Here is a 21,491-nt window from a genome sequence, read left to right on the forward strand (position 1 = left end):
TTGCACTTCTTACTAGTTTGCGAACTTGGGCAAGAGACTTAACTGCTTTGAGTCTCAGTTTCTTCATGTGTGTCTCACTGTCTTTGTGATGCTGAATGAAGCTACGGTCTTCAAAAGTACCTAAATGGGTACCTGACATAAGTAGATGCTCAATAAATGTCGATGGAATAAAAGACATAAAAGCTCCTGTTTTAGGATGAATGTGGAAATTTGATTAATGTTTGCCTTGTAATTGTATAAGGGCTCTTTCTTCATTTGTGAAGCAAGTCTGTGGCTGAAAATGTGAATGGTTATGCTGACCTGCTGTCTATTTGATTGGTGAGAGAATTCAGAGGAATCTTACCTTATCCATCCTTTAAAGAATTGGAGGGTTTGGACATGATTCCGTTTTTCCTTTTTTTTTTTTTTTTGAGATAGAGAGACAATGAGAGAGAGAGAGAAAGAGACAGAGAGGTGGGGCAGAGGGTGAGGGACAGAGAGAATCTTAAGCAGTCTTGTGCCCAGCACAGAGCCCCACCCAGGCTCAGTTTCATGGTGCTGAAATCATCATGACCTGAGCTGAGCTGAAATTAAGAGTTGGGTGCTTAACTGACTGAGCCCCATGATCCCTGTTTTTAGATCCCTATCCTATAGGGATCTGTCTCTGTCTTCTCTGTCTCACCAAAATGTACTTTTGTTTTAAGACACTGTGCACAGTTATCTGCTTTTTGGAAAGCTGGCTTAAAAACCAATTCGTATTGGCAAATGGCTAAAAATGGCTTAAAACAGTGCTTTTTAAACTGTGTTCTGATACTTCCTAGGGATTCTTCAGGGAGGTCTAATGAAAAGCTGCAGGGATTTGGAGCTTCAAACCAGTGATTCTTAGTACCCCAGCCCTAATTTTAATCTAAAAAGTTACATTTTTTATAAAATAAGTTATGCATGTATATGTATGTTTTCTGCTTAAGTACATACATGTATATTTACTTACTTAAGGAATAGGTTTTACTGTTTTTAAAAAGATTAATCTTCAAAGACGATTTATGATTACTGTCTTATCTCCTTTCAGCTCATGTACTTTTGTCATGAGACTCAATAATTTTACTAACAGGGATTCTTTAATCCTAGAATCCTAGCAAATGATAGAAAGTGATAGTCACTAGGGATCACCATGTGGTTGCTAAGATTTACTTCAGCTTCTTCTTTGATAGAATTATTAGATTGGTAATAAAGCATTTGACATGGAACATTTGAACTTAGCAAAGTATATCATGTATTCTCATGGATAAGAAGTGTAAGTATGAGTCAAATGTCTTATAATTAAGTGAACAATTGACAGAATATTAGCAAAAAGACCTGATTTCTAGATAAATACCCATCTGGAGAGAAATTCCTATTGACAGTGTCAGGGTTGTGTTCAATAGTCTCGTCATATTCCCTCCTTTCAGAATTTGTGATTTTGGTGAAGCTATAGAGGAAAGTCTCATCGAATTTGCAGATGACAAAGCTGGGAGGGATAAAGAATGTGTTGGATGGCAGAATTAGGATCCCAAAAGATCCTGACAGGGTGAAACATTCTGAAGTGAAAAAACATAATGAAATTTAACAGGGACAAATAAGAGGTCCTGTACTTGGGTCAAAAAACAGAAATACAGCTACACTTTCTGGGGATGATGAAATTGTAGCTTCTGAGCAGAATGTGTAAAAATGCTTAGAGGTATTAGATGACAGTCATATTTCTAGAAGTAAACAATGTGATGCGGATGTCCCCAAAGCTACTGTGAGTTTAGGGGATGCATCAGTTAAATAAACAGAATGTAGAATGAAGATGGGCACAGACCCATTTTTCTTAAGACTGCTCAGATTTTGCAGGGATAATGTACCTCTCAAAGTAGACAAACTGAAACACTTTCAAAGGAAACTGAATATAAAGACTTTGAACTCTGTTGCATGTGGAGAGTTCCATCCTGAACTTCAGGCAATAGATACTATATGGCCTAGAGACAAGAATAGGATGTACCAGGGGCACCTGGGTGGCACAGTCATTTAAGCATCTGACTCTTGGTTTTGACTCAGGTCGTGATCTCAGGGTCATGAGATTGAGCCTCAAGTGGGCTCAGCACTGAGTGCAGTCTTGGGATTCTCTTTCCCTCTCTCTAAAATGAATAAATAAATCTTTAAAAAAGAAAAAGAAAAGGATGTGCCAAAGACACTATCTAAAAATATTTAAATTGTTATTTAGAAATTTTTGGTCAGACCAGACGAGAGAATTCAGATCGATGAGAAATTTCAGATTGATGGACAGTAATTCAGTATAAGGAAGAATATTTTAGCTATAATAACTGTCCAAAAAGGGTGCAATCTCCATGAGATAATTTTTCTTCTCTTTTTAATTATTATTTGTTTATTTTAGAGAGGGAGAGACTTCACAAAAGGAGAGGGGGAGGAGCAGAGCGAGAAGCAGACTCCTCACCGAGCAGGGAGCCCAACATGGGGCTGGATCCAAGGTCCCTGAGCTGAATACAGCATTTAACAGGCTGAGATACCCAGGGCCCCTGTGTTCCTCTCAATGGTGGTGCTGGATTAGACTGGACTGCCAGTGACAGAGATACAAAGTGAATACATTTTAAAAGATGGCCTAATGTGATAACTTGTGAAATCTCTCCCAGCCTGACATTTCATGGCTTATAATTTAAGACACAGTAACAGCCATGTGGGATGATGTTTTAAGGCAAAATGGCGCTTCCTTTACTTTTCACCTTGGATGCAAGTTCATAATTGCCTCTTTCCCATTTTAGCTAAAAAAACATTTAAATTTTAAAATTTAGGATATTATCAAAATTATCTTACCTTCTTACTTTTCAAAATTTTATTTTTATTCTTTTTAAAGATTTTATTTATTATGGGGGATGGGGAGAGAGAAAAAGTGAGGGGAGGGTTAGAAGGAGACTCTCAAGTAGACTCCTTACTGAGCACAGAGTCTGAAGCGGGGCTTGATCTCATGACCCAGAGATTAAGACCTGAAATCAAGACTTACATGCTTAGCTGAATGAGACACCAGCCTCCCCTACTTTTCAAAATTTTATTTTTAAATTCCACAATAGAAGAATGTGACTGAATGAAGCAATTCTTCTCAGATTCTAGGCAAAGTTGAGTGCTTTAGAAAGCAAGTAATAATGAAATTTGAAAGAACCCTTTCATTAAAAACTCTGGATAGTTAAATCAAATAAGCAAACAAAACCAAACCACAATAATGTTGCCTTCTATAAACGTTTCACTTCACAGATTCAATTTAGAATAAAAGATATTGAAAAGAAATTATTTATTTCTAGGTAAGAGATACTCTGATTTTTTCTAGTTTTTCTGTAACTCTGCCAAGCTGTTCAAACACCATGGACCTTTAATTGGATAACCCAGGAAAATGCAGTCTCCTAACAAAGGCAAGTGGTGATCGGTAGATATGCCAATCAGGGCTCTTAATTGCAAATAGCAGAAAAGAGATTCATTAATGGTTTGGAGCTTGAGGATGCATTCACAATTACCTGGAAAGGTTGTTTAAACAAAGATGTTGATTCAGTAGGTCTAGAGTGGGGCTTAATAGTTTAAATCCCTAATAAGTTCTCAGGGGATGCTGCTGGTACTGATTTTGGACCATACTTTGAGGATGATGTGTTAAAAGATAGCAGAGATTTTCAGAATTCCTGAGAATTTTAGAGGAATGGACTTGAGGCCAAACTTTTAAGGACAATGTCCCATATTCTACTGGGCTTGATAAGGAGAATTTTGCTAGTTCTGTTGGTACCATCAAGCTGTGTATCTTCAGGATTTCAGTGTACTTTTCTGCAACAACTAGTGATGCCAGCAATGATGCCAATTCTGAAGCAGGAATTCAACTTGCATCCAGTGTCCAAAATCCAGTTGTCTCTGATATTACCCACCCCATGCTCCTGTCGTAGTGAAAAGTTATCCCCACGGAAGGTCAGGATCATGGTTGGAGCCAAGATTAAGGAAGGTTATGTGGCTGGGTCGGGGGGAGGAAGGGGACTGGAATTTTTAGTACTCTCTCCTACATTGGAGAAGCAGGACTCATGTTTGCAGAAACATAGGTGTTAATATTAGAAAATGCTACTAAATTAGCCCCACCAGTACACTTTAAAGCTTAGTTTAATTTATTGACTTCAGATTTCTACTTCTTTGGGACATCTGAACTCAGAGTGAACAAATCTCTTCTGGAAACTGATGTGGGTGATGGTGTGGAAGTAAAACTATGCAAGTTCTTCTAAATGTGATCAGTTGGTATTCTATAAAAGCTTTTATACTGAGAAATGATTTTGCAACACCCAGACATCGTTCTGGGTGTTGAGATAGTAAGGAAAAATAAGACATGAATCTTGAGTTAAGGAGTTTGCAGTTTAATAAGGGAAATAGTCGAGTAAATAGAGTATTTCAATATAGACACTTATTTTTTTTTAATTTTTTTTAATGTTTATTTATTTATGATAGTCACAGAGAGAGAAAGAGAGAGGCAGAGACACAGGCAGAGGGAGAAGCAGGCTCCATGCACCGGAAGCCCGATGTGGGATTCGATCCCGGGTCTCCAGGATCGCGCCCTGGGCCAAAGGCAGGCGCTAAACCGCTGCGCCACCCAGGGATCCCTAGACACTTATTTTTATGTATGAAAAGATTAGATGCCAGAGAAAATAATGGTTTTGTATATGCATATCTAAAGTTTTTGGTTTTTATTGAAACTAGGTATGGTGTGGATTGAATAAATAGCAGCTTTTGTGAAGGCCCTATTTTATGTTTAGAAATGCACAGAAAGCCCAGAATTTGGGATTTTCATGACACTATCCAATTTTTCTCTTTTAGTTCCCCTTTTCCTCTTCCTTTTCTTCCTTCCACCCTCTTTCCATTCTTCCCTCTTTCCTCTCTTCCTTCCTTCTTCAAAGAATACAATTTAAAAGGACAAAATGAGGTCGCCTGGGTGGCTCAGCTGGTTAAGCATTGAACTCAGGATATGGGCTCAGGTCTTAATCTCAGGGTCACGAGATTGGGCTTCACGTGGGGCTGTGAGCTTAGCACCAAGTCTGCTTGAGAGTCTTTCCCCCACCCCTTCCTGTTCTCCTCCTGCTCATGCTCTCTCTCTCTAAAATAAATAAATAAAATCTTGAAAAAAAATAGACGGACAAAATGAACAAATGGAATGATTAAACAACTAATGTTCCCATCCTAATCAATGGGCTATCTGGAATTGCCTCTTGTACATTCACTAATAAAGCTGATTTTATGAGACTACATCATAAAAGTTTCCAAGGACATACTATCTTGCTCTATTATTTCTTTTTAATCGCTTATTTAGTATTTAAGTTTCTAAGAATTGAACGAAGAAGGAATAATATATTTAGTGTTTCTCACTGTATACATCCTCAGTGACCCTTTAAACGTTTTTTTTCATGGTCAAGAACATTGATTTCTGTAAGTAATGAGTTCGCCTTCCTTATGTTAAAAGTGAATGCTTCTAAAGTTCCTCTACCTTTATCATTTTCTGAATATGTATAAGCTTTCTGTAGTAGTAGTATTTTTTAAAAAAGATTTTATTTATTCATGAGAGACAGAGAGAGAGAGGGAGAGAGAGAGAGAGAGAGGCGGAGACAAGGCAGAGGGAGAAGCAAGCTCCATGCAGGGAGCCCAATGTGGGACTCAATCCCGGGACTCCAGGATCACGCCCTGAGTCAAAGGCAGATGCTCAACTGCTGAGCCACCCAGGCATCCCTGTAGTAGTAGGATTTTTTTAAACATATTACACTCTAATTAATCATTTATGTTCCTGAGCTTAGTGAAGATTGTACCTTTTGGCTGTTTAGTTTCAAAACCAGAAATTTATAAATGAAGAGACTGGGTGAATCTGAAGTGGCTTTGCTTCTTCACACCGTGAAAGGAGGCTTGCTATGCCATACTTTTGCCACAGAGGGGCATTACCTGCCTTCTCTTTTGTATCAGTCCTCTATGGCAAGAGAATAAACCCCTAGAAACTCATTTTTCATTTGCTTTAAAAGGAAAACAATATATTAATACACAAAAAACCCCTCAGAGCTAGTGGCCACTTACAAGTTATATGTGATTTTTAAGCTAGAGAGAGTAGATTATCATAGGCAGCATAATCCTTTACATCTTCTCAAGGCAGAGCAATTATTTCTTTTCTAGCCATATCAAATATCCTTATGTAAAATACTTCGATATTTCAAGAAAAGCTATGACCCTTATTTCAATTGAATTCTGGGCCAAATAGGACTTGGGGAAACAATGCATCTCATTGGCGGCAACTGCTACCCGAAAGAAACACACGACTCTCATCAGAGAATAGTTGCACTAGAAATATGTTTTGAAAATGTGGTCTCTATTCCCTGCTTTCACCCTCTGTCCCCCTCTTCTCTCCCACCCCAAATTGCTGGTGCATATACTCTTGCTGCTTCCTGAACATACATAATATCAGGTTTCAGAAAGAGGAGAGAAACCAGGAAGAACTAGAAAGAACAAAACACTAATAAAGATCCCGTGTTTGTACAATATTCCCAGTACAAGTGACACATACTTGATTCCTCATATCTAATACAAGGTAATAGAGATGATTATCCAGTCCAGTTTGAGTCTGAATCTAAATATGATCCTAATTAAGATCCTGATCACAAGATTCACACACGCACAATACTTTCAAGCAGAGCCTAATTAAAATAGCACTAAAGAGACAGTCTTCTGACATTTCTTTTTAGAAAAAAAAAGCATCAACACAGCTGCAGAGAGCTGTTCTCTAGAAGTTCCTGTAAAAAGGAACAGTGATGCAAAGGCCCCCATGCAATGGCTAAGCCACAGCTCAAATTAAAATGGGCAAGTGTCTTCTTTATCCCCATTCCTGTGGGTTAATCATGCCTTGGCATTCTCATTGCCCTTCAGCCACGGGGCGAATGAACAGTTGATCATTTTCAGTTTGGGTTTGGGGAGCTGGTTAATTTCCTTACATGACCTCAAACTTAGTATTCCGCTTCAAAGATATTAAAATATTTTCATGCCAATTGACACTGAAAATTTATGATAATTACAATTTCTTCTTGCTTCACTGCTTTTCTTCATCTTTTCTCTTTTCAACCATTTCATTCCTACTTCCACTTCCACTGTTCGCCTCATTTCTGCTCTAAATAGTTCTTCCCACTGTGGTGTTTGAAATCATTACTCAACTCCTCTTGGGAGAAGCCTCAAGAACTTGTCCTGAGGCTGTGCCAAATCCCTCAGCACTTGTTAGGGCCACAGATAGGCTTAGTGCACAGATACGCTCCGTATCTGGTACAACTATATGTGAATGTTTATTGGTGTAATCCTAGACTTACTTGGGAAAGTTTGAGAGTATTTATGGCACCCTGTTTGATTCTAGCTTGATATCATGATAAACATAGAAAGTTCATTGGCACTCAAATGGGCTACCAATCTATATGCTGGGAGACCAGGTCTCTTGCACTCCCTGAGGACTCATAGGTGACCAAAAAGCATTTGAAGGATTTTATTCTCTAAACTGGATTAAAAAAATGGAATTCTTTTCTACACTCTGGTTCCATCCCAGGAATTCTTGGATTTTACAGTGCCTGATTCTGGCAAAGATTCCTCAGCTTTCAGCTTTTATCTTGTTTCTCCCATGTCTGATTCCCCCAGATTCATGTTGCAACTGTATCTACCAGACTGCTCCCAGATATAGCCTCAAAAAGACCTTGGTTTCCAAGCCCATCTGGATAGACATATTTATAGCTTTACCACACCCCCACCACCTTGGAATTAATTCATATATTCAGAATCTGGAAGCCAGTCTGCACAGCCAGGCTTCTGTGTTACTCTTCTAATTTCTTTTACCACCAACAAACATTGGATATCGACTCCTAATTTTCAGTACTTTCCCTCTCTCCCACTTATCCCAGAAAAGGTCTTAGATGTATGATGCAGGGTGAGGCATCTATATAGGTCCCTCTTTCCACCTAGTATCCTGTAAACTCCACCACCCTCACTGCCCCCTAATCCAGCTCAACCTTATCAAAGAATGGAAACCTGCACTGAGCATTGAATGATTGGAGTTGGTACCATATTTTTCTTCCTTCTCTCTTTTTTCTTCGTCCTTGATAAAACTGATAGTACATTTACTATAAGAAAAGCTAAGAGTGACTACCATTTCCAGAATATTTACAATATATCAGGAACGTATACAAGCTACCTCATTTAATTTTCCCCCTAGTCCTCCACTAGATAGTAGAGGTTATTGAGAGAAGTCCTTGCATTTAGTAAGTCACAGAGCTGTAAATTAACTTTAGTTCTCTTCCAAATCCCACATGCTTTGCATTCTTCAACACTGTCCTGGGACAAAGGAGGAAGAGGCTGACCAGACCATGGGCTAGTTGGGTCAGGCATCTGAGCATCTCACCATATGCAATGCAACCTGAAACATACTCTAACGAAAAAGTAGATCCAAAGTACGCAAAATGCTTTAGAAGGCATATGAAGAAGAGAGAATTCTTGCTGGATCAGAGAGTGTGGGAAGGTGCTGTCATCGTGGTAAGTTCTGAGAAGTTTTATTTGAGCTGGCCTTCGAATAGGGAGATGACATTCATGAAGTGGAGAGTGGAGCCACTGTTTAAAGTTGTTTGTGCATTTGCGTGTTTCTGATATTCTGTTATTCTATTGTCATTCTCCTTAAAGACCTTTTCAATCTCTTTCTAGATAGGAAGTTTCTTTCCCTTCCCATTTATGACCTCTTATTTTTCCTCTTTATTCTGTGTCACTGTGTTAATCTAATGTCTCGAACCTTAAACTACCTAGTTTACAATACCAAGTTACCAGAGAAGTAGAGTAAGACAATAATTTTGCACTTGAATTTTTCTCTCCTTTGTTTTCTGTGAATGTTCTGTGACACTGACAAAGAATGGCATATTTTCTAATTAGATATGTTGGAAAAGACACATAACAAAGGTGGAATTCAGATGGCATGCATGGAAAATTAGACATAAAATTTTCAAAGAATGTAAACTATTTTAGTTGCAAATCTCTCTATGATAAACTATTAAGCTGGATGGGGTGTCTTGAGTCATGAAAAATTATATTGGAATTTTGGAGTGGCTACAAAAGAAACATGATTGAAGTCAACGAGGTTGGAAAAAAGATGGAGTATGATAGCATGAATTATTAGGATTATTTTTAAAAAGAGAATCGGATTCTTGAACTGATAAAATATAGACTGAAAGTACATACTTGCTGTGGGAGAGTCTCCAATTATATTTCTGAGAATCAACATATGAAATATATATATATATGTATATATATGCTGTTTCAGTCTCTTACATGAAATAATTTTATATGGATATTATTAGATATCTTTTAAAGATGTGACCAATGGTTGAAAAGTGTGGGATTCACCAGGTTAAATAAAATTAAGCAAGTTTCTTCAGTTTACTCTGGGACATTTTAAAGATTCGTGTTGGCTAATGAACTCTGTGATTGTCCATGAAACAGAAATAGTTTGTACTATGTTTGGTCCCAAACATATTTGTACCTCTTAACCTATGTGTGTGTGTATGGAACATCATGTGCAGCTAGTACTCCTTGGTATCTCACTTTAGGAAATGCCAATATAAAGAAAAATAACGCAAAAAAAAAAAAAACTCTTTGAGGAATTATAATTGTTCAAAATGAGGAAGTGTTGAAAGGAGGATTATAAAGCATGTAGATCACCTAAATCTAATTCATTATTCTAACTATATTATAGAATCTCTTTTCTTCACAATGAAGCATGCCATGATTATGTCAGCCTATGCCAAATCTCAAACTTCTGAATTTCTGTAGTTCAAATGACTAATTTGGGCACTTAGCATATGTTGTATATTTATTTATCTTTCCCTGTATTCATTCCATCTTGCCAGCTGGACTATGAGATCTTATGGAACAGAAGCCTTGTCATGGGTTGATGATAATAATTTATATTGATTTTTAGGTCAATCACAAATTTGAATATTCTGTTGCATCAAATCATATGTCAGACAATATATTCCATTTGATGTCTCAGAACAAGGGTCACTTCATATACACAATTTGAAACAAATTTCTTGGGATCCCTGGGTGGTGCAGCAGTTTGGCACCTGCCTTTGGCCCAGGGCGCGATCCTGGAGACCCAGGATCGAATCCCACGTCGGGCTCCCGGTGCATGGAGCATGCTTCTCCCTCTGCCTGTGTCACTGCCTCTCTCTCTCTCTCTGTGACTATCATAAATAAATAAAAAAATTTTAAAAAAAAGAAACAAATTTCTAGTATAGTGCCTTATACAAATTGAGATTTTAAATTTAAATTTTAAAAAAAAGAAACAAATTTCTAGTATAGTGCCTTATACAAATTGAGATTTTAGTAATTTTTAGTAATTTAGTAATTTATAACTTAAACGTGGTATGGGTACTTCCTGGTTTCAGGAAGGAAAAAAAGGAAATAGAGTAGAATTTAGCCATTGAAGCCAAACCATATTAAGTTAAGCTATACCCATAAGATGCAAAATTGTGTGCATGTGTGAAAAGGTAAAGTAAAAACTAAAAGAGTACATACCCATATGGTAATAGTGATGGTCACTTTTGTTTGATTTTCTGGGGGGAGGTAAATTTATTGTTTTAAAATTTCTATATTTTCTATGTTAACATTGGCTTACATTTCTAATCAGCACAAAAATAAATGTGTTTCATTTCTTTAGTCATTAAAATTATACTCACCAAGTGCTTACTAAGTGCCAGACAATATGCTTGACACTGGTGATTCCTCAGAAATCAAGATAGACGTGGAGTTCTTGGCTTCATGAAACATAAAGTTTAGTGTGGAAAACTAATGTTAAATGAATATTTAATTAAAATTGACATGAATTCTGCATAGTTCTATCAAATCATACATATGGAATATGAAGAGTAGCTTCCCTTAGGAAATGATTTTTAAATTATGACAATGATGGGTAGAATTTAGTTAAGCTGAGTCTTGAGTAACATCTTCAAGATCTAGAGTTGGGAAGAAAATGTTGTATTTAAGAAGCTGATATAAAACCACAGTGTAGGGAGTCGGCCGGACAGTGTCAGAAGAGAAGCCAGAAGAAGCTGATAGAGGCCTAATCACATAGGTCTGGCTAAGAAACTTTCCCTTGATTTTAAGAGCAATAGGATGACATTGAAAGCTTTTTTTTTGGCTATATATTCGTTAGCTAGATTTTAATTTTAAAAAGCTCACTCTGCTTATAATGGAGAATGGATATAGGATGGGCATAAAATAAAACAAAATAAACCAAAGAACAATAAAGTGCATAAAAGAGTAGACAATTTTATGCCTTTATTGAGGCAAATCACTGTGCGCGATTTGCCTCAATTATCTGATTCACTATCATTAGGATGATATTGAATAATCTAGGTAAGAGATTCACTAAAATGAAAATTTCACATATGAACACCAACTACTTCCACAGATGACTTGAACCCTTTATATGCTCTTTGGGAATGTTCTGGTGTCAACTCTGGCTGAGGTAACACTAGCTTAGGTGGCTAACATCTGGAGCCAAATTGTTTGGTTTCAAATCCTACTTCCACCAGACCACTTGGGCTTCCTTGGAGAATTTATTTAATTTATCTTGGCCTTAATGTCCTCTTCAGTAAAATATGAATAGTAACAACAGTAAAACTTACTCCTGGGGTTATTGACATGATTGAATGAGTTAATACATGTAAAGTACTTATTAGAACAGGGCTTGCCACAGAGTAAATACTATGTAAATATTTTCTCTTATTGTAATTATAGTCATAGACACATTCAAAACAGAGGAGAATATGTGGATTTGGTGATTAATTAGATGGAGCAGGGTGTAGCATGGCTTTGTACAGAGAGAGGCAAATATAACTAAGACTGTGCTAAGAAGGTAAATGTGTGATGCAACCTGTTTGTAGAATGATAGCATCTGAAGGAGGAACAGGCTTGGGATGAAGCTCATGGATTCAGTTTGGGATATATTGGGTATGAAGTACCTGTAAGACATCCCAGGGGGATAAATTGAGGAAGCAGTGGAATATATACGGTTAGGTTTTTGTTTAGAAGTGGAGCCTTGGCACTCTTGGGTGGCTCAGTGGTTGAGCATCTGCCTTTGGTTCAGGTCATGATCCTGGAGTCCTGGGATCGAGTCCCATATAGGCCTACCTGCGGGGAGCCTGCTTCTCCTTCCGCCTATGTCTCTGCCTCTCTCTGTGTGTCTCTCATGAATAAATAATAACATCTTTAAAAAAAAAAAAGAAGTGGAGCCTTAATTGGAGATTTATTCCAGAGAATATATTGTAATTTAAGCAATGAGATTATAAAAGAAAGGAGAACAGCAAAACAGCCCAGAGGAGGATAGCCAGAGAAGCTCTCAACACACATAGGCTTGCCAGGAACCATATCAACAATGGCAGCATCCCCAGATTTCAAGAACTTGGGATCGTCTTCCACCTTCTTTCCAGAACGACGATCTATCTTTTCCTTCAGCTCAGCAAACTTGCAAGCAATGTGAGCTGTGTGACAATCCAGCACAGGTGCATATCCAGCACTGATTTGGCCTGGATGGTTCAGGATAATCACCTGAGCCGTGAAGCCAGCTGCTTCCATTGGTGGGTCATTTTTGCTGTCACCAGCCACGTTGTCACGACAAACATCTTTGACAGATACGTTCTTGACATTGAAGCCCACATTGTCCCCAGGAAGAGCATCATTCAAAGCTTCATGGTGTATTTCAACAGACTTTACTTCAGTTGTAACATTGACTGGAGCAAAGGTGACCACCATGCCAGGCTTAAGAACACCAGTCTCCACTCGACCCACTGGGACAGTACCAATACCACCAATTTTATAGATGTCTTGGAGAGGCAGACGCAAGGGCTTATCAGTTGGAGGAGTTGGTGGCAGAATGCAATCCAGGGCTTCAAGCAGTGTGATTCCGCTGGCATTCCCATCTTTTCGGGTGACTTTCCATCCCTTGAACCAAGGCATGTTAGCACTTGGCTCCAGCATGTTGTCACCATTCCAACCAGAAATTGTCTGACTATCCTCCTCTGGGCCGTTTTGCTGTTCGTGACATGAGACAGACGGTTGCTGTGGGTGTCATCAAAGCAGTGGACAAGAAGGCAGCTGGAGCTGGCAAAGTCATCAAGTCTTCCCAGAAAGCTCAGAAGGCTAAATGAATATTATCCCCAATACCTGCCACCACAGTCTTAATCAGTGGTGGAAGAACGGTCTCAGAACTGTTTGTGTCAATTGGCCATTTAAGTTTAATAGTAAAAGACTGGTTAATGATAACAGTGCATCGTAAAACCTTCAGAAGGAAAGGAGAATGTTTTGTAGACCATTTTTTTTTTGTGTGTGTGTATGTGTGGCAGTTTTAAGTTATTAGTTTTTAAAATCAGTACTTTTTAATGGAAACAACTTGACCAAAAATCTGTCACAGAATTTTGAGACCCATTAAAACAAAAGTTTAATGAGAAAAATAAATAAATAAATAAATAAATAAATAAATAAATAAATAAATAAAAGAAAGGAGAGAGAGAGAGAGAGAGAGAGAGAGAGAGAGATTGAGAATAACTGTAGAAGGAAAAACTAAATTGTCTTGGGATTTTTGGGATTTAGCCCCAAGACTTTTAAGAAGAAATGGGATTATATTTTTAGGAATAATATAGATTCTGATACAACTAGAATGCATTTATTTTTAGAGATATTCCATAGAGCTCTAAATTTTTTGTTATTATTTAGAAACATTTTATAGGGGAAATGTCTTAAAATCTATTGATACATGATTCAATTTCTATTCGTTAGCCACCTATGATTTGAAATTTATAGTTAACTTTTCCACAGATGTGGTACCAATTACATCTAATGGAGATCATGACTTTGAATACAGGCATAACAAACTACTCCAACGTGGCTATCCTATGGACTCGGCTTAGTTGTGTGTGGGACAAATAACTTTGGTAACAACCCATTTATCACCCATCAGGGGTGTTTTGAATGTTTTTTTGAAACAATTACATGCCCTGAATTTTAAATGAATTTGTTGCTACTTATGATCTTTCCTTGTACATAACTTTTCTCAGCTACTGATTATATTGAGAAGGTTCAGTGTTAGCTAATAATACTTTAAATTTATATATTGTGGTAACTTTCTTCTGAAAATCTCAAGGCACTGTGCGTGATTTGCCTCAATTATCTGATTCTATACTTGCACTGGTAACTATTGCTCTTCTATTCTCTGACTTTCAGATGCTTGTTATTCTCTTCCCAAGTGCAATTTCCTTATGAATCCCTTTGCCTTGAAATTTTCCAAACTGCTTAACAGGAGTGCCATATTTAGCTTCTAAATGTGTCTAATTCTCCTATACAAGATTGTTCTCTTTTCACTTGGCGTCAAGGGATTGACTCAAAATAACCATCCTTTTGTTACAAAGAAAGAGGAGCAGAACCAAAGAAATTCACTAAAATGGAGGCTTCACAATCAGTTTAAAAAAAAAAGTCATAAAATGTCTGAACAGTAGCAGCTTCCAGGGATGGTAGTTCTGAGGCCCTCTATTTGCTCTTAGGGAATTCCATTTGGAAGAACTGATTTGATTTATGATGTCACATTGTGTGAGAGGGGAGAGGGTTAAGTACTAGCTTCAAATTTAGATTGGAGTCATAGCAATTGAAGCTATTATAAGGCTTATTTTTAGTATGACTCTTCTATAGCTTTCTTCTTTAGGACCTCATGCCATCTCTGCAACATTTATCATATACTTTGTTTTTTATACAGTTGTTTTATTTCCTTTACTAGTTTTAAAATATCCTCTTTTAAGACAACTTGCACTTGTTTCTCTAATAGCCTGATACAGCCTTTAAAAAATATCAAATGAATAAATATTAATTATGGAGCAGCAAACCTTTGTTTCTGCTTTCGAAATCCGAACTAATCCAAGTAATCTTAACAAAGAGATCCAGAAAAGGCACCACCACAGCTTATTCCTCTAGGCATGCCTTTGTAAGCAGTTGAAAGTAACTTTTTACTTACCACCCTTCTCCCTTCAACAAAGGGACTCTTGAAAAATTGCAATTTGAATAATTTTTTGGAATGTTTCTCTACTAGCATTGATAGGCTAATGCTACTAATAATAAACATAAAATGGTTAATATTTACTGAGAGTTACTGAAAGTTTACTATAGCTTAGAGTACGGATCATAGTAGGAACTCAAATATTTGCTGAAAGAATAAATACAATGCAGTGTATTAAGCACTTTGTAGACATGATCTCATTTAAGCCTCAATAAATTTGCAAAAAAAAAAAGTACAATTTCATACCCATTTCTCACATTAAGAAAGTAAAGCACAGAGAGGTTAATTGTATTGCCCAATGATATACTGTTAGTGACAGAGAGGACTCCATGAGCCAGCTGGTATGACTCTCTCCACAAAATCATAGAATCTGGTTAAAACTTATATAAAGGCAGAGTACTCCTGAGCTTCAAATACCTTCTTAGTCATAAATGCATGGAAATTAGTAAGACTCTTGTGCTCCATCTTACTCCAATCCTGTCCTGGTCTTTGGGAAGCAAACCAGGTGATTTGTTGTTCACTTCCAATGGGAACAAGATCAAATGCAAAGGGAGAAAATGAAAGAAGAAACTAAAGCTATAGAATAAAAGCAGACTGAAAGCCTGCTAGGTAGTGTAATATATCTCTCCATTCTACTTTAGCTACAACAAAAATATTAAAAGACCTGTCAGCTAAATCATGAAAATTATTTCCATCACGACTAACCTGTGGAATCTGTCAAATTCTTTTCTTTGTTTAGGTTATAAGCCACATGCTGTGACTCAAGGCAAGTAGAGGGTTTATTACATTTCCTTTTGTCCCTGTTTAAATAAATAGGCTAGTCCTTCTAAAGAAGTACTTGACTTGTTATTCTGGCCTAATCTTTTAGGTTATTATTCTCCCAAAAGATGTGGGATTTTTATAAGGGTGATTTTCGGCTCTTTTGTTTGTTTGAAGTTTCTGGGTATCTCTTGATATTGCTTAAATTCTGAAAGTTATGTGCTTTATACATGTGCGTGATCTTAACATCTCATGTATATTTAATTGAACATTTGTCATTGTGCTACTAGACCTTTGTAAAATATTCCATCGAACACTTAATTCTTCCAACTAATTGAGAAAAATAAATCCATAATCAAAAGAATTACTAGACAATCATTAGTTTTTTTCCCCAATTAAGAAAAAGAGAGGATACCTCCACCCCCCTACCCAAAGTTAAACAAGCAAGTTGGCTGACTGCAAAAAAAAAAAAAAAAAAAAAAAAAAGAAAAGAAAGAACGAAGAAGAAAAAAAAGTTGGAGCCACAAAGATGCCAGATTATTTTAATTTTAGCTGAAAAAATACAGTACAATGATACTATATATTCTCAGTTTGTAATTCATGGTTATTGGTTATGACTATTACTATTAATTACATTAAAGAACCTTTGAAAGTGGGAAATCTTAGAGGTCATTTATTTTAACTTCTTAATTTTATAGGTAAATAAATTATTAAAGGCAAATGCTAATAATCACATAGATAATAATTGGTAAAACAAGCTTTGAAGTTGTTAAGATGACCGATATTCCTTAAAATATTAAAGTTTTACATATTATACACATGTTACATTATTAGTAATTTAGTTGGGAAAATAGTGGCATGATTTGGAATTTCTCTATGAAATCCTCCTATGGTAAGAGAAGTCTCTTAGAAAGTGAGATATCATGTTCTTTGGCCAATAGGAAATATTAAGTATGGAGTTTTCCGCTTAGTGTGGCTGTGAATCAAGTAAGAACAGAGAAAATTATATAAAAGAGTATTACTTTAAGGAAGTTGTAGTCTAGTGGACAGACCCTCAAGTGAATCAACTGAGGCCAGAAGGTACATATTTTGGAACACTATTCTCTAGATATGAGCAAGATTTCCTTGAGAAGGCAAAGCTGAAAGTAGGTTTTGAAGTACAAACAAGACTTTGCTCAATGAAAGAATAGGAAATGGTATTTTTGGCAGAGGGAATAGAGCACATAAAAACAAAGGACTATAAAACACTTTTGTGAAATTCCAAGTAGTGTGTATGACCATGGGCACCATTTTTTTAACAACATTTTTTGAATACCTGTCATGTGCTGGGTAAATGTTGGGCTCTTAGATGTGGCTATATTCAAGACAAATACATTTCTTGCTTACATTTTAGTGTAAAGAGGCTAACAATGAACAGATATTATGTGTTAGATGGTAATACAATGAAGAAAAAGGCAGAAAAAGGGGGATAGAAGGAACCAAGACATAGAGAGGGTGCATGAATTGGTATGTCAAATACAGGGTCAGGAAGGCCTCTTGGATAAGAGCAAATACCTGAAAGAAATAAGGAATATAGTAGATATTTGGTAAGGACCCCTTAGGTCCAGGGAAGAACAAGTACAATGGCTCAGAGACAAAAGCATGCTTAGTGCATTTGAGTAACAGCAAGGAAACCAAGAGGTCCAGAGTCAAAAGAGAGAAGAAATAATGAATGAGATGCTTGAGTGAGTGATGAGGAGGATAGTAAAACATGAGGTTCAGGGGAGAGCAGTGGAGCCAGGCCATGTAGTGTCACACAATTAATTGTAAAGATTTATGCTTTTACTCTGAGTGACATGAAGTCTGTCAGAAGGTTTTAAGCAAAAAAGCATCCTAATATGAATTATATTTTAAATGATTGTTCTGGTTCTTTTGTTGGGAATAGACTATAGGGGACAGAGTGGAAACAGAAGGTCTAAGGTGAGAGGCTTTTTAATAATCTAGAAGAGAGATAATGGTGTGTTAGACCATCTACCAGGTAGTAGCAATGTAGGTATTAAGAAGTGATTGAATTCTGGATATATCTTGAAGATAGAACCAACAGATTTCCTGATAGACTGGACACAGAGTATGAGAAAAATAAGTCAAGAGTGATATTATTATTTTGAGCAATTGGAAAGGTGATGAGGCAGTTTACTGGAATGGTAAAGACAGGAGAAACAGGTGCAATCAGGAAGAGGTGGTGCATAGAAACCAGGCATTTGGCTTGGAATATGCTATTTTTGAGATGACTATTAGAGATACAAGTGAAAATTAAGTTACCACTTAATATTTGACTCTGAAATTTAGGGGAGACTTCAAGGCTAGATATTTAAATTTAAAATTCATTAGCCTATAGATGTTATTTATGGAGCATATTCATGTGAAAGGCAGTATAGCATCACATGCTATGTAACCAGATTGGTTCTGAACATTATCTTTGCAACCTTGAGCAATTAATTTATCTATGCTTTAGTTTTTTTCTCTATAAAAATAAATGATAACAATTATAATTTTGTTGGGAAGTTTAGTTGTCACTTAAAAAGCACTTTTAAAAAAGCAGTGTCTGGCACAGAATGAATGCTCAAAAATATTAGCTGCATTTATTATACGTGGGTGTTATGGCATGAAATGAATATATTGGGGCAATATTTTTAATATTAAAATGATTTATATTTAATTCCTTCTAAAAAATAGGACCTTGCACCTTCTCCTTGCCACATATTAAGAACACGATGCCCAAAACAAATGAATCTTTGTTGGGCTCTGAAATTTAATGCTGATTTTCTTGAGTTCCTAGTGATACCACAGCCTCGTTAAGTAAGCTTTGGTGAAAGAGAAAAGGGATTTTTGCATTCCAAAGCTTCTTTTTATAAATTAAAAATAAAATTCTAGGAGGTCTGAAAATAGTCATACTATAAGCCATTTTCAGAGATGATATAGGACTTAAATGGATTGAATTGCAATAACTGTGTGGCTTCAGGCGATCCACAGTGCCCGCTAGATGTAAGGGGAAGACCTAGTCAACAGAGAGGGTGGCTGAGTGCCTTGGAAGTAATCATCTGGCATTGTTCATGCCAAGATCAAGGCTGCTGATTTATACCAGCTGTAGACACTCCAGTGGATGTTAGAGGGACAGAAATCAATGCCCCAAAACTAGACAAAATGAAGCAGCAAAGGAAAACAATTCCAGGATCAAACATATCTATTCCCCTTCCACGATAGTGTATCTTCTCCCTTCATCCAAGTCCATTTTGGACTATGAATTATAAATTATCTTACTATTTCCATGGCAGAGACTGATTTAAACTTGATTACACTAATTAATTAAGTCTAAGTTGTTTTTCTTTTATATTAGGGAGGTACAACAGCAAGTGATACTTTTATTAAAGCAAATTTGATATATTATAATTTATAGTAATATGTTTGTGTGTGTATTCACATCACTAGACAAGACAGAGAATAAGAAGAAAGTATACAAAATTATTTTGGCGTCTTTTTTGAACCATTAAAGATAATCCATTTGAAAAAAAATGTCTATATCTCAGATTGCAGCATGAAGGAAAGACAAGAAAGAAATTGATGTTAGAGATAAGGAGGCCAATAGAAGTTATAATAGGCGTCATTTAAAACTTCTCACAGTAACAGAATCTCTGATATTTGAGTGATATATGTTTATCTAGAGAAAATACTTCATTTTCAAGCACATTCCTCCCCTTCCCCCACCCCAGCCCTTACCAGTAGAGTGGCTAAAAGAGATGTTAGCAGAAGTAGTGTGCTTGATTTATGGGGAATACTTTACTCTGCTCCTGTTCCTCATTTCTGCTTCTTGGAAAATCAGTAATGACTGGTGTGCTGGCAACCATCCTGTACAATGAGATGACCTTAGTGGAAGGAAATCATGCACATCTGAGCAGCAAGATAGGATAAACACTAGGTGCCTTACATTTTGGAATATTCTATCATCCATGGATGACTACCTCTACACTTTTTAAAGAACTTCTATGTTGTTTTAGTCATTCTTGAGGATTTTTTTCCTGTTCTATATAAGCCAAGAATAATATAAATATTGATTGGAGAACATTTAAAAAACACAAAGAAGTATATAAAACGTAAACCATATATAATTTCACCATAAAAAGTGTCTATTGTTATTCTTACTGTTTTTTTTTTACCTAATTTCAGTCTTTTTCCCTGAATTTTTGTATATATAATGTTTTTAACCCCAGCTTTTTTTTTTTTTTTTAATAGTGATGTGGTCATCGTTAAGGGTGCTTACCAAGTATTACCAGTGTTTTTGCCTTCATGGCAGGATTGCAATTCTTTGCACACTGTGATTGGGTAGGACTACATGTCCAGTTCTGGTCAATAACTGTGAGCAAGAGCAATTTGTGCTGTTTTGGGGGCCTAAGCATTATATTGTCATTTGAGTCCTTTTAGAGTTTTCCTTACTCTCAGCCTCAGAAACCTGCCATGTCCCAGCTAGTTACAGCTTTGTCAGTCTAGGTCACAAAGTGAGCAGGTTCTCCATCTCAACCATGGTAATCAAGTAGTTGGGATAAGAAATAAAATATGATAACTTTAAGCCACTGAGATATGGGGGTTTGTTTGTTATTCAACATAAACTAGCCATGACACAGGGTGAATGATAATAATATAGGTGTTCTAAAAAAACAGGTGTTCTCAAAAAAATTAGGGTTCTCAAAAAAAAAAAACCACCAAAAAACCCACCCTGAACTAATAGAATTGAAATATATGTAGATACAGATATAGATAAGAGGAGGTTTATTATAGGAATTAGTTTATGTAAAAAAAAAAAAAAGGAATTAGTTTATGTGATTATAGAGCCCAAGAAGTTGCGGGCTCAACCTGCAATCTACAGAACCAGGAAAACTTGAGGTGTAATTCAGTCCAAGTCCAAAGGCCTGAGAACCAGGGAAGCTGATGTAGAGAAGGGAAATCTTAAGATACAATAAATCTTAGTCCAAAGGCCCTAAATCGAGGAGCATCAATATTGAAAGACAGTAGAGGATGAATGGATGCCTCAGCTCAAGCAAAAGAGCATATTTCCCCTTCCTCCACCTTTTTGTTCTATTTAAGCCCTCAGTGAATTGAATGATGCCCATCTGCATTAGAGAAGGAGACCCAGAAATAATGTTCACCAGCTATTTGAGCATCCCTTAAGTCAGTCAGGTTAACACATAGAATTAGCCATCACAATGTGTGAAGTGGTATTTGGTATAAATTATGAAATCCTCATAAGCATTATTTCACACAACTTGCCTCTTTGCTGATGCATTCTAGCTAGCTCTTTGGTCCTCAGAGATAACCATGTGGCTTCCTACAGCATTGTTCTCAAGCATACTGTTGACTCAGTCTGGAACATACCCTGACTCTCCCTACCCTATATATCCTTGATCCTTGAGATTTCAATTTGAATTTAAATTTAAATATTAATTACCTATCAAACCTTTCTCCGAACTCTAAGTTCTGGCTGCCTTTAACAATCTCTCTGATTGGTTGTTGTTACTACCATGGTAACTAAATTATTACATTATACAATTGAGTGTTTAACTCTTTATCTTGC

General features: G+C 36.6%; 1 long non-coding RNA gene across 1 annotated transcript in view; it reads right to left on the reverse strand.

Moving 5' to 3' along the window:
- LOC106559483 overlaps positions 1-19,782 on the reverse strand; it is a 35,418-nt gene extending 15,636 nt beyond the window's left edge. Inside the window, exon 1 of the long non-coding RNA XR_005366409.1 lies at positions 19,643-19,782. This is a non-coding gene — a long non-coding RNA (uncharacterized LOC106559483). The remainder of the gene's footprint in view (positions 1-19,642) is intronic.
- Positions 19,783-21,491: the final 1,709 nt, after the last annotated feature.

The sequence above is a fragment of the Canis lupus genome, chromosome 11 (assembly GCF_011100685.1).
Source record: "Canis lupus familiaris isolate Mischka breed German Shepherd chromosome 11, alternate assembly UU_Cfam_GSD_1.0, whole genome shotgun sequence".
In the NCBI taxonomy this organism is placed as follows: domain Eukaryota; kingdom Metazoa; phylum Chordata; class Mammalia; order Carnivora; family Canidae; genus Canis; species Canis lupus.